Source organism: Chamaea fasciata, unplaced genomic scaffold (assembly GCF_029207755.1).
Source record: "Chamaea fasciata isolate MVZ Bird 193981 ecotype frontalis unplaced genomic scaffold, bChaFas1.0.hap1 SCAF_19, whole genome shotgun sequence".
NCBI classification, from domain to species: Eukaryota; Metazoa; Chordata; class Aves; order Passeriformes; family Sylviidae; genus Chamaea; species Chamaea fasciata.
Genome location: NW_027094104.1, coordinates 736,079 through 746,560, shown reverse-complemented (window position 1 = coordinate 746,560; position 10,482 = coordinate 736,079). Strand labels below are relative to the sequence as shown.

The 10,482-nt window shown below is 42.2% G+C and overlaps 1 long non-coding RNA gene across 1 annotated transcript; it reads right to left on the bottom strand.

The window, feature by feature from the left end:
• Nucleotides 1-248: 248 nt before the first annotated feature.
• LOC136299327 (uncharacterized) lies at nucleotides 249-1,902 on the bottom strand. The gene is made up of 3 exons (XR_010723484.1): nucleotides 1,466-1,902; nucleotides 703-819; nucleotides 249-346 (listed from the first exon to the last, which is right to left on the bottom strand). It is a non-coding gene; the product is annotated as an uncharacterized lncRNA (long non-coding RNA).
• Between the last annotated feature and the right edge of the window lie 8,580 nt (nucleotides 1,903-10,482).

The following is a 10,482-nucleotide window of genomic DNA, read 5'->3' as shown; positions in this document are numbered from 1 at the left end:
ACCTCACATGTGGAGAAGAAAAGACAGCAGTGCATGATTTTTTTGGTGACTACAGCCCATCATGCATCAAGGACAGCACTTGGTCCTCCTCTGTACACTGGATAGTTTCTCCTGTGGTGCACAAGAGCCTGGGGATCAGTTTGGAATTTGCTTTTTTGTGTCAATTCAGCATACCTTATGCAAGGAGCTACAAGAGCTGATGATCCCGTCAGATGCTTCCTACAAGGGGACCTACACATTTTGGAAATTCTTAGTACCTGGTAATTCATATTAATTTTGACCAAAGCTGTGAGTTCCTCTTACCCATATAATTCTCCCACCACTTCATGCAGGATGTTTTGGAAACCTGCATGAGAGAGAAAGCAATCAAGTTACTCCTTAATTAGCTCAGTATGAGACACGGATAGTGCTATTCCAGATGCAAATCTTTTTTTGCTCTTTATACCATGAAGGTTTGAAAAAATCCAAAGTTGCATCTAATATTTTCTCAAGTAACAGTTCAGATTCCATCAGACTGATGACCCTGATTTATCATTATTTGTGAGCAGTACAAGGTCAAACCAAGGAGCTGACACAGAATTTAACTCTTTGAATTTAACACAATCACTAATTTAAAAAAAAAACCCAAAACTTTCTTCCCATCTACAATATTACCAGTGAAATAACGTGTTAGGACTTTCCCTCTACCACAGAAGAGCTTACCTGCAGCTGGTGTGAGCACTGGACATTCTCTCCCTCTACCTGAAGTGATGAGATAATCCAGGCCAGCCCATTGTCCAAGCCAGGTAGTTATTTCTTCCTCTGGCACCAGGACTAGAACTCCCAATAAACAACAGGGCATGAAGACAGATGTGGAGAGATAAACCAGTGATTTCTGACTGAAAATACTACTTTTACAGCTATAAAGCAACACAAAATTCCATGGAGGAAGAAGCCCCCTACACACACCCTGGAAATGTGCAGAGACTTCTCCTGTGAGTTGGGATGTAAATTCTATGGATACTCTCCCTGGGAATTGAGAGGAAGAATTGGATGTTCCCCCATCATTACTCCAGTGGTAAGTTACACTGAATCCTTAACTATACTGTTTCTTTGCAGCTGTAATAGAGGTACCTTAACTGTGCACTGTACATTAACTAGTAGTTAATAGAGTAGTTAGTAGAGTAGTGTTTCTTTGTTTATCCTGGATACTAAGTAACCTGTTTGGAGTCTTATGTCTATTTCTTTGGCCTACCCAATAAATAATTCATGTTGTAATAGGCCTGATCAGTCATTCCTAAGAACCCATGAGTGAGAGCAATCAGGGGTGCAGGCCACCCCAAACAGAGCTACTGCCAGAAATTTGAGTTAAAGGCAGGACTTGTCTATGATCTCCCCTCTCCATTCATAACAAATAATAGTCCTGGAACAGACACAGGAGGAGATGTGCATCAAAAATGTCCAAATTACAAATGGAAACACTTACAAAGGATTTTCCAGTTTTCCTTAAGCAGTACTTGTGGCATTCAATGCTAGAAACATATATAGTTAGTTGTAAGGTGTTGCAGCAGACCTCTCATTAGGGATCTTGTTACAATTCAGTTATCCTGACTCCAACTATTCACTGACTCTGGCCGCAGCAAGCTCCTACTGTAGGGTCCAACTGCAGACTCTGACAGTTGGTTATTTCCCACTGGAATATGACTGCAAGTATTTCCTTGCCACTTCTCACCGCAGGCTTTTACCTAGCTCAGCTATGACTGCAGGCTCTAACTCCACCAGACCCTGACTGACCTCACAGCAGATCTTCTACAGCAGCAACTCTCTTCCTTGTTTTGTTCTTCTTTGTGTTTCTCTGGATCATTCTTTCCACTTCAGGGCTCATCTTTCTCCAGTCATCCTTCAAAGTCCATCCTCTGACCAGGTAACCCACCCCTTTTGACACGCATCTTTATTAGTCACAGCTGCAACTCATTAAGGGCAAGGCTGTTTATCTGCTCTGGTAATTAGTACAACTGTGACTTATCAGGGGCAAGATCACCTGTAATCCTTTCTTCTACACCTACAATAAGGAACTTTGTACAGAAGAAAATCTGAGAAATCTAAGGCAAAATAAGAAAGGGACAAGGAAAAACCCCTTTACATACTAGGTAATATGCATGCACTTAAATAATTTCTTGTTCATAGATAGGAAGAATTCATAAATAACAGCAGAAAGGAAAGGTGAACTGTTTCATCATTTGCCCTAAGCATGTTAAAAGATAATAAATAAGATATAAAAGCTCGTATTTGTTCAAGGACAATCAAAAGGGGTGTCACTAGACGGACACAAAAAGATCACACTCACATATTCAAGTGGTGAGACAAGCAAAGAAGGAAGTTTACTTGTGGTTCAGGGTTTAAATAGGGCTTGGACTTTGACCAGTGATTGGGGGATGAGGTTAACACCTCTCTGACCCCACTGGTCAAACCACAAGTCCATCAATTTGTCCTTCCCCCTGGAAAGGAATGTATATTTACAAAACATCACTCTTTTTTTATCTTACAATAAGTAAGAAACTCCAGTACAGAAATGTAAACTATCAGAAAGCTGAAAAATCAGGGCAACAAAGGGGAGATTACAAATAGCCACAAAATCACCAACAAATGACAGAGCAATTTGCTGAATACACCGATAACATCCATGTAAGGCACAAACCCCACATACTGTGGGTCTCCTTTTCCCTTTCCAGAGATATGTGGCCAACCAAGTGACTCCCAGTCCTTTACAGCTTTCCTTTGCTTTTACAAAAAGCTCCAGAAAATTCCATACCTCTGCACTCTGCTAGAGCCTTTGCACCTTTATCTCTACTGCAGAAATAAAATCAGTGACTCACAGTTTCAGGAGATATATATAATCCAATCCTACCCTGAACTCTCAGAGTCTTCAAAACCAAGAAGATGCTAAATTATTCCTCAGGAAAGGTGCTTGGATGGTGCAAACAGCTCTGCTTGCACTTTGCTGCTAAATGGTTTATTAGATCTGAACACAAGCGCTACCTTGAGAACAGACCTCTGCCCCACAGAAGCCTGTCACCAGGACACCTCTATACCCCTGGGTCACCTGGCATCCAGTAGTCTCTCCAAACTCTGGTCTCCTTTGGCAGTCTTGTCCTGTCTTTGTTACTGCCCTGGGAGATCACCGGTAACTATGCTTTCTTCAAAACATCTGTCAGTTCTGCCTCAGGACAGAAAGACAACATCCAGTTGGACTTTGGTGTGGGAACTGACAGTGGTCAGAACATGGATTCTTAGGCTCCAGGCAATGCCTTGAAGCCTGTGGGAAAGCCAAGTACAGAACTCTCTCAGTTTGGCCTGGGAAATCAAAAGGAGGAACCCAAAAACAATCCTTGTAGATACCGTCCTCCTGACACCTGGAGTTTTTCCAACTTGTTTACTGGTAGAGATGTTTACAAAAAGGTGGTGCCCTAAAGGACCAATCCTATTCATTGTACCCAAACACTGTATAAAAAGAATCTGTCTTTCAATAAACTTTGCTATAATGCCCTCCCAAGATATTGGAGTTCCATGTATCATTACTTAGTCATCCTGAATTGTACCAATACTTTGGTCACAGCAGCATGGTAGCCCATTCTTACTACACATGAGCAGGAAGAACCACTCTGGAGGGTGAAGTTTTCAGAGTTAATGAGCCTATAAGCAAGCTAAACCAATACCTTCACTTTCTGTACATTCTATTTTGTGCTTCAGCTGTGATTGTACCCTGTTCTGTACTAGGAAATGTGCTGTTTGCCTTCTAATGAACTCTTCATAATCAAAAACTACAACATAAGACCTAGCAATTAAATATTTGGAAAGAAATGGACTGAGACCACCAAATCATAGTCGTTCTAGAACACAGAGATTAGTGAAGTGTTAATCATCCCCTGCAGTGTTTTGTGGTGACTACCTAGTTAGAAAGAAACTCCAGTATTTGGGTTAAAACCAAAGCACCCCAGAAGATACACATCAGGACAGCTCTCATGCAGTCAGCTAGAAACACAGGCCACAGAGGACGAGCAATAAAAACATACAACCCTTTCCCCCTAGCAAATAATCATCATCTTTCACCCAAAATGTTATTTCCACGCTGAAATCCTGACCTCCAGCTCCAGAGTGACTGATGGTGCTGGCCAAGGGGGCAGCTGATGAATTGAGCCATCACAATGTTCTCAGCCACGAGGTAATTCCCAGAGTACCTTGATCTGCTACAGCAACTGCCACACATCAGCAGCTCCACTGGACAAGGGGCACACATAAAGCAAGGGGCTGCTTGCAAAATCCCCTAACACCCAAGGCAGAAGAGTCTTGCTCCACTGAGAGTGGAATAAGGGGTTTGGCAAACCGAAGCTGCTGGATTAAAAAAAGCCAGGGTGTGATGTGTGGCATTTAAGGATAGTCCAGATGGTCAGGGCTTAGTAGTGGTACTGACTGGGACAGGTCTTTGTGGGCTGTCACTGCTACACTCTGGAGCCAGATTCAACAGTTAGAAGTGTACAAAAGGACATGAAAAGCTTTACATGCAGGTCCTTTGTTCCTCTAAACAAGAGCTCCCAGCTCAGCAGGTGGGAAAGAGCCACTGCAACAACAGGCTGGACCCAAACCAGTTTAGGGTGGTTAGCAGGAAAAGGATCAATGTGCACACTTCACTGCCTCTATCAGTTTATCCTGATAGCATAGGAATACTCAGGCATTAAAATCTAGCTCTGCCAACATGACCATTGCAGCCTTCCTCAGCCTTGTAGTCTATTGTCCCCAGCCCAAGTGGCAAATAAACCCTTTTCAAATAAATTTCAATTAGCGAGGCTTTCTTCTTGTTAAAGATCAAGGAAAAGCCCTGGAGAACCCCATTAACATGCAAATGAGTATGTACACAAACATAGTTCTTATGTGAGCCAGTATCAGCGGGAACAATTAATTCAAAATACAGATACATCCAAGAAGATTAACACTGGATAGCTTTGCAAGAGACACCCACTGCTACCACTGAGCCTCCCCAAGAGGCAGGAAAGCCTCTGCATCTATTTGCTGCAAAAAACCAGATCCCTGTGGATAAATCTCACCAGATCTTACAGTGTAAGTCCTGACAGAGAAGCAGGTCTGCAACTGCACCACCATGTGGGATTGCAGAAATGGGATCCAGCCCATGCAGCCTTGGCATGGTGAAGTCCAAACCAGTGCTGTGTCTCTGTGAGGAGTTTTTGCTGTTCTGTTGTCTTGCCCTGAAAAAAACACTTGAGAAAATTCAGCTGTACACCAGCAGCTTCATTCCCCTGGCAACTGAGCTGACATTGTCTTTATGCCCTTTCCTGAAGATGTGTCTTGGGAACCAAGTTACCATCCAGCCCAAAGCTTCCAGACAGCACCAAAGTTCAGTGTCAGGAGCTCCACTGCAGCTCCAAATGTTATTTGCTTTCTCATTTTTGATTTAATAAATCTGGTCTGACCTTTGTTGTTTTCATTTGCTTTCAACAAGTTATTTAACCTGGAAATTTCTTGAGTCGGTAATGCTTTTCTGTCTGACTGGAGTGTTTTGATAATTTCTAATTTAATAATTGCAAAATTCTTGCTAGAGTTTTCATATAATTATTCCCACAGTGAATGCAAAAATAATCCAAGTCCTTTATTGCATTTTGTCAGAACAGCATGACAAGGCTCCCGCCCCTACACTTTGTACAACCAAATTACCAAAGGACTTTTCATTAGAAATCATTTAGGTCTTTAGGCAAATCTTTTGCTGCTCATGATTATTTACCTCCAACCTTTCCACCATGCTGTGGGATCATTTGCTATTTTCATTTTTTTATTTTGCACTGTGTTCCAAAAAGTCTGTAACAATCAGATATATTTTACAGTTTTCTAAAAGTATTTTTTAAAATTCATTTTCCATAAACTTCTCTCCTGTAAATGAGTTACAGAGGTCATGTTTTTTCAGACAGGAAGAGCATTATATTACTGAATGTGAGCTACACAGCCTAACTTTAAAACTTTGAATAGCAGAGTATAGACTAAACATCTTCCTAAAACACAAATATCATATAAACTGAAACAAATAAAGGAAAGAGCAGCATTAACTAAATCACCAAATCATTGAAAAACCTCAGTCTCTATTTGCTGAGTTCTAAAACTGTGACAAGCTTCCATTCCCCTAACCCTCTTCTTTTTAGACACTTTGAACTGAGTTGTGTCACTCAGCCCTGCTCTAGAACATGGCACTGAACTATAATATTGAGATAGAGCCCAGAGAGCTGCAGAGGCAGAAGGCAGAATGTTAGCACTGGTTAGTGGGCCTGGTTAGGATAATTGCAGTCTGTCACTGCAGCAGATAAAAGTGGCTCTCAAACCCACTGCAAACAACATGTGATGGCAATCAGAGAGAACTGATCAAAATGTGTTGTTCATTTGCCAATGAGCCACCCAGAAATGGTCTGTGCCACTATGGACACTGCTTAAACCACGGACAATGCTGCTGGTTTTTACCATGGACACAGACTGTCTGAGGAGCCCGTTGGCAGGAATGATGTGCCTGCCAGAGACCTGCAAAAGAAAACCTCTGATGGCCTCATGAGCCCTCAGACAGAACTGTTTGGCCAGGAAAAGCTTTGCAGCTCAATAGTGAGGTTTTACCCCTCCAGAAGTGGAAAATAAAAAGAAACTGCTGCTGTCAGAACACAACAACATAAACCATCACCAGTCCTCCCAGTTTAATTCAATAACTTGATTTAGTTCTTTTGATTGGAAAGGAAAAGGGGTGGAGGGATAACCAACATCCTGGGAAGTTGCATCCATGTTTTCAGCTCCAATGTGCCAATACTCCTGTGCCAGAAAAAGGCGTGGATTCAGCCCATGGTAGGAAATAGGAATTATCTATTTACATTCAAAGGGATTGCTTTGTCAATATTATGTTTGTACTGCTTCAGGAGGAATTCTACATTGAAAGTATTCCTTTAAACACGTACAGAAATGTCCGACAAAACCTGACATGCAAAACGCAGAACAACTTCTGAAGAAAGGCCATAGAATTTGGTGCAAATATTTTAGCTCAGAAGATGCTCAGCAGCAATAAGGCACCAATGGAAATTAACTGCCGAATTCTTAAGAGACTCTTCAACAGCAGAGGCAAATCCAGCCCTCACACCTCCTTGATTCAGCAGCAACTTCTCAGGCTGCTCAGCCTTGACAGAAACTGGAGGCCTCAGCCCATGCTAATATTTCTCTTGCAATATTTAAGAAATGTTATGCTACAATTCAATATTGTGATGCTCAAATATGTCATTACCTCAACAGGAGATGGTTATAGGATAATTTGAAAAGTAATGGCGTTCCATGGCTCTATGAACCAAACCACTACCAAACAGCTTTGAACAGGTTTTTGACCATAGTAGAGAGTTTAGGGAGAGACAGTCAATCCCAATGACACCAAATCTTAATCTAGCCTAAATACATGTGGTTTGCCACATTATTGAACACGACAGTTTGATTGAATTTTCTGCTAATTTTCTTGATTCCTGGACTTAGGCTCTGCAATAAAAACAGCATTGCATGCATAGAAGAAGAGTGGGTAGTTCCAATGTGCTGCAGTTGTTAGCTGTAAACAGAACTTAATATTTAATACAGTCCCAGATGTAGGAACCTCTCAGCATGTCCACCCAGCTGCTCTCTCCACTCCACTGCAGCACTCAGGTCCCCCAGTTGTCCAGCTTGCACGTAAATATGTGCTGTGCTCCATCCTGGAACAACCTACAGCATTCTGTTCATAAAGAAATTTGAATGCAGATGACAGGCTCTCCCTTGAGAGAGTACCAGAGAATGCCATGTCAGAGTTTTGAGGTCTGGCATTTTATTCTGGGTTGAGTTTTTTGTTGTTGTTGTTTTGGTTTCTTTCTTTCTTTCTTTCTTTTTTGGGGGGGATGGTGTTTGGGGGAAGGGGTTGTTTGTTTGTTTGTTTTTATTGTTGTAGGGGCTTTTTGTTTGTTTGGGGTTTTTTGGTGGGTTGGGTTGGGTCGGGTTTTTTTGCTTGCTTGGAGTCTTTTGTTAATATTTGGCCAGCGTTTTTTTCCTCCCTTTTTTCTTTTTCTTTTGCCTCAAATGATTCCACAAGGACTTATCCTAGTCAATGGGAAATCCCAAATCATCCCACACAAACTACTTCAGGAAATACTTTGGGGCTCTGTGATGCATCTCCACCCTGACACCTATGGAACCTGAAGGCAAATGATCACAGGTGGATGTGTCAAACCACATCCAAGTTGGCACATTAATTAATTAGGGGCTTGGACAAGCTGTCATATGCCACAGAGGGGTAAATGCAACAGGAGAGATACACTAGGCTGGAGTTTTGCCCTCCAGTAACACTCCTGTGTCAAAGAAGAGGAGTCTGTGCTTTGGGAATTGCAATTCCCTGCAGGACAAAAGAACAGCACAGTTCAGACCTATTTCCAGAATTTAAGAGGCACATTAATCTCAAGCCAGCCCCCTGCACGAGGATGTATTTCTTTCCCAGTGCTGAAGGTCTCAGAATAATGCTCCATTGCAGAGATACATTGGGAGAATTATTCAGGACATACTCCAGGAAGGGAGTGGCCCTGGGAGATGGAGCAGGCACGGAATGGATAGGTTAAGGATGCGTGAGGGTGTGTGTATGTGCACATTTATTCTGCACATTGAAATTTAGAGACAATTTTTTTTTTCAGGTTTTATTATACATAAAATGAAGATTAGGCAGAAAAAAAAAATCCTAACTAGGGATTTGAATATCCAAACACTGGAAAGATATGTTCTATTGCAGCTCAGAATTACATATTTCTACAGAATATTTTTATAAGCTCACTCAGAAGTCTCAGTTTTACTTTCATTACCTTCTAATCTTCCTCTTAATGTGTAAATGCATTATTTGGCTGGTAGTTTGCATTTATGCTCTAAGAACTGTTTTTGACGGGATTTAAAATGGTTTTATACAGAATTAAACTATAAAAAAACCCAGAACAATCCAAACGCTCAATCCTCACACAACCTTGATAAAAACTATTTAGAGTTTCTTTTTTTTGATTGCGATTGGGTTTTTTTTTGTTTCAGTTTGTTTGTAGGTGTGTTTGGGTTATTGGGGTTGTCTGGATTTTTTTTGTCATTTGCTTGGCTACTATATTTTGTAATTTTTTTTTTTATTGTCAGCAGGAAATTGTCCAAAGCTAAATTTATGCCAGATTCATAATTACGTATTCAGGTAGAATTTCAGATAGCTTTGGATCAGCAGAGATGGCAGTATTTTGTAGTCAGATATTCTTAATACAGATATAAATATACATATAGATGTATATATGGATATGTAACAATTGATCATAATACAGAAGGGAGTTATTTTAATGCTTTGGGGGTATTTTACAAGAAATAGACATCCTAGTTCTTTGCACAAATTATTTCTATGCAATGAACTATTTTTATCCATTATGATGGGGTCACCATGAAAGCAGCAGCAAACAGATGCACTCCTTCCTCCCCCGAGGTTTAGTGCATGTCAAAATTATCATGCACAAACATGCACAGGCTTTTCAAGCTGCTCAACCCAAACTTCATGACATTTAATCTCTAATGCATATGCAGAGTTCAATGCCATTGCTTCACCTACCTGAGTGCATAGGCTTGTATCCCCTGTATCCATTACAGTCCAGGCTGATGCCTCTACCTTCACAGAATCACAGAATGAATGAGGTTGGAAAAGGCCTTTGAGATCATCCAGTCCAACCTGTGACCCACCACCACCCTGTCACCCAGCCCATGGCACTGAGTGCCACATCCAATCTGTCCTTAAACACCTCCAGGGATGGTGACACCTCCCTGGGCAGCCCATTCCAATGCCTAATCACTCATTCAGTGAAGAATTTCTTCCTAATGTCCAACCTGAACCTCCCCTGGCACAGCTTGAGGCTCTGTCCTCTTGTTCCATTGCTGTTCCCTGGGAGCTAAGCCCGACCCTCACCTGGCTGCACCCTCCTGTCTGAGAGTTGCAGAGCAATGAGGTCTCCCCTGAGCCTCCTTTTCTCTTTCTCTGCCTCAGCTGCTCCTCATGGGACTTGTGGTCCAGACCCTTCACCAGCCTTGTTGTCCTTCTCTGGACATGCTACAGCAGCTCAAGATCCTTCCTAAACTGAGGGGCCAGAACTGGACACAGCACTCAAGGTGTGGCTTCACCAGTGCCAAGTTCAGGGGAAGAATGACCTCCCTGCTCCTGCTGGCCACACTAGTCCTGATCCAGGCCAGGAGCTGTTGGCCTTCTTGGCCATCAGGGCACACTGCTGGCTCATGTTGAGCCTGCTGTCCATCAGTCCCCCCAGGTCCCTTTCTGCCTGGCCACTGTCCAGCCACACTGTCCCCAGCCTGCAGCACTGCAGAGAATCATTGCAGCCAAAAACCAGGACCCAGCACTAGGCCCTGTTAAACTTTGTATCTTTGGATTTGGCCCATCTC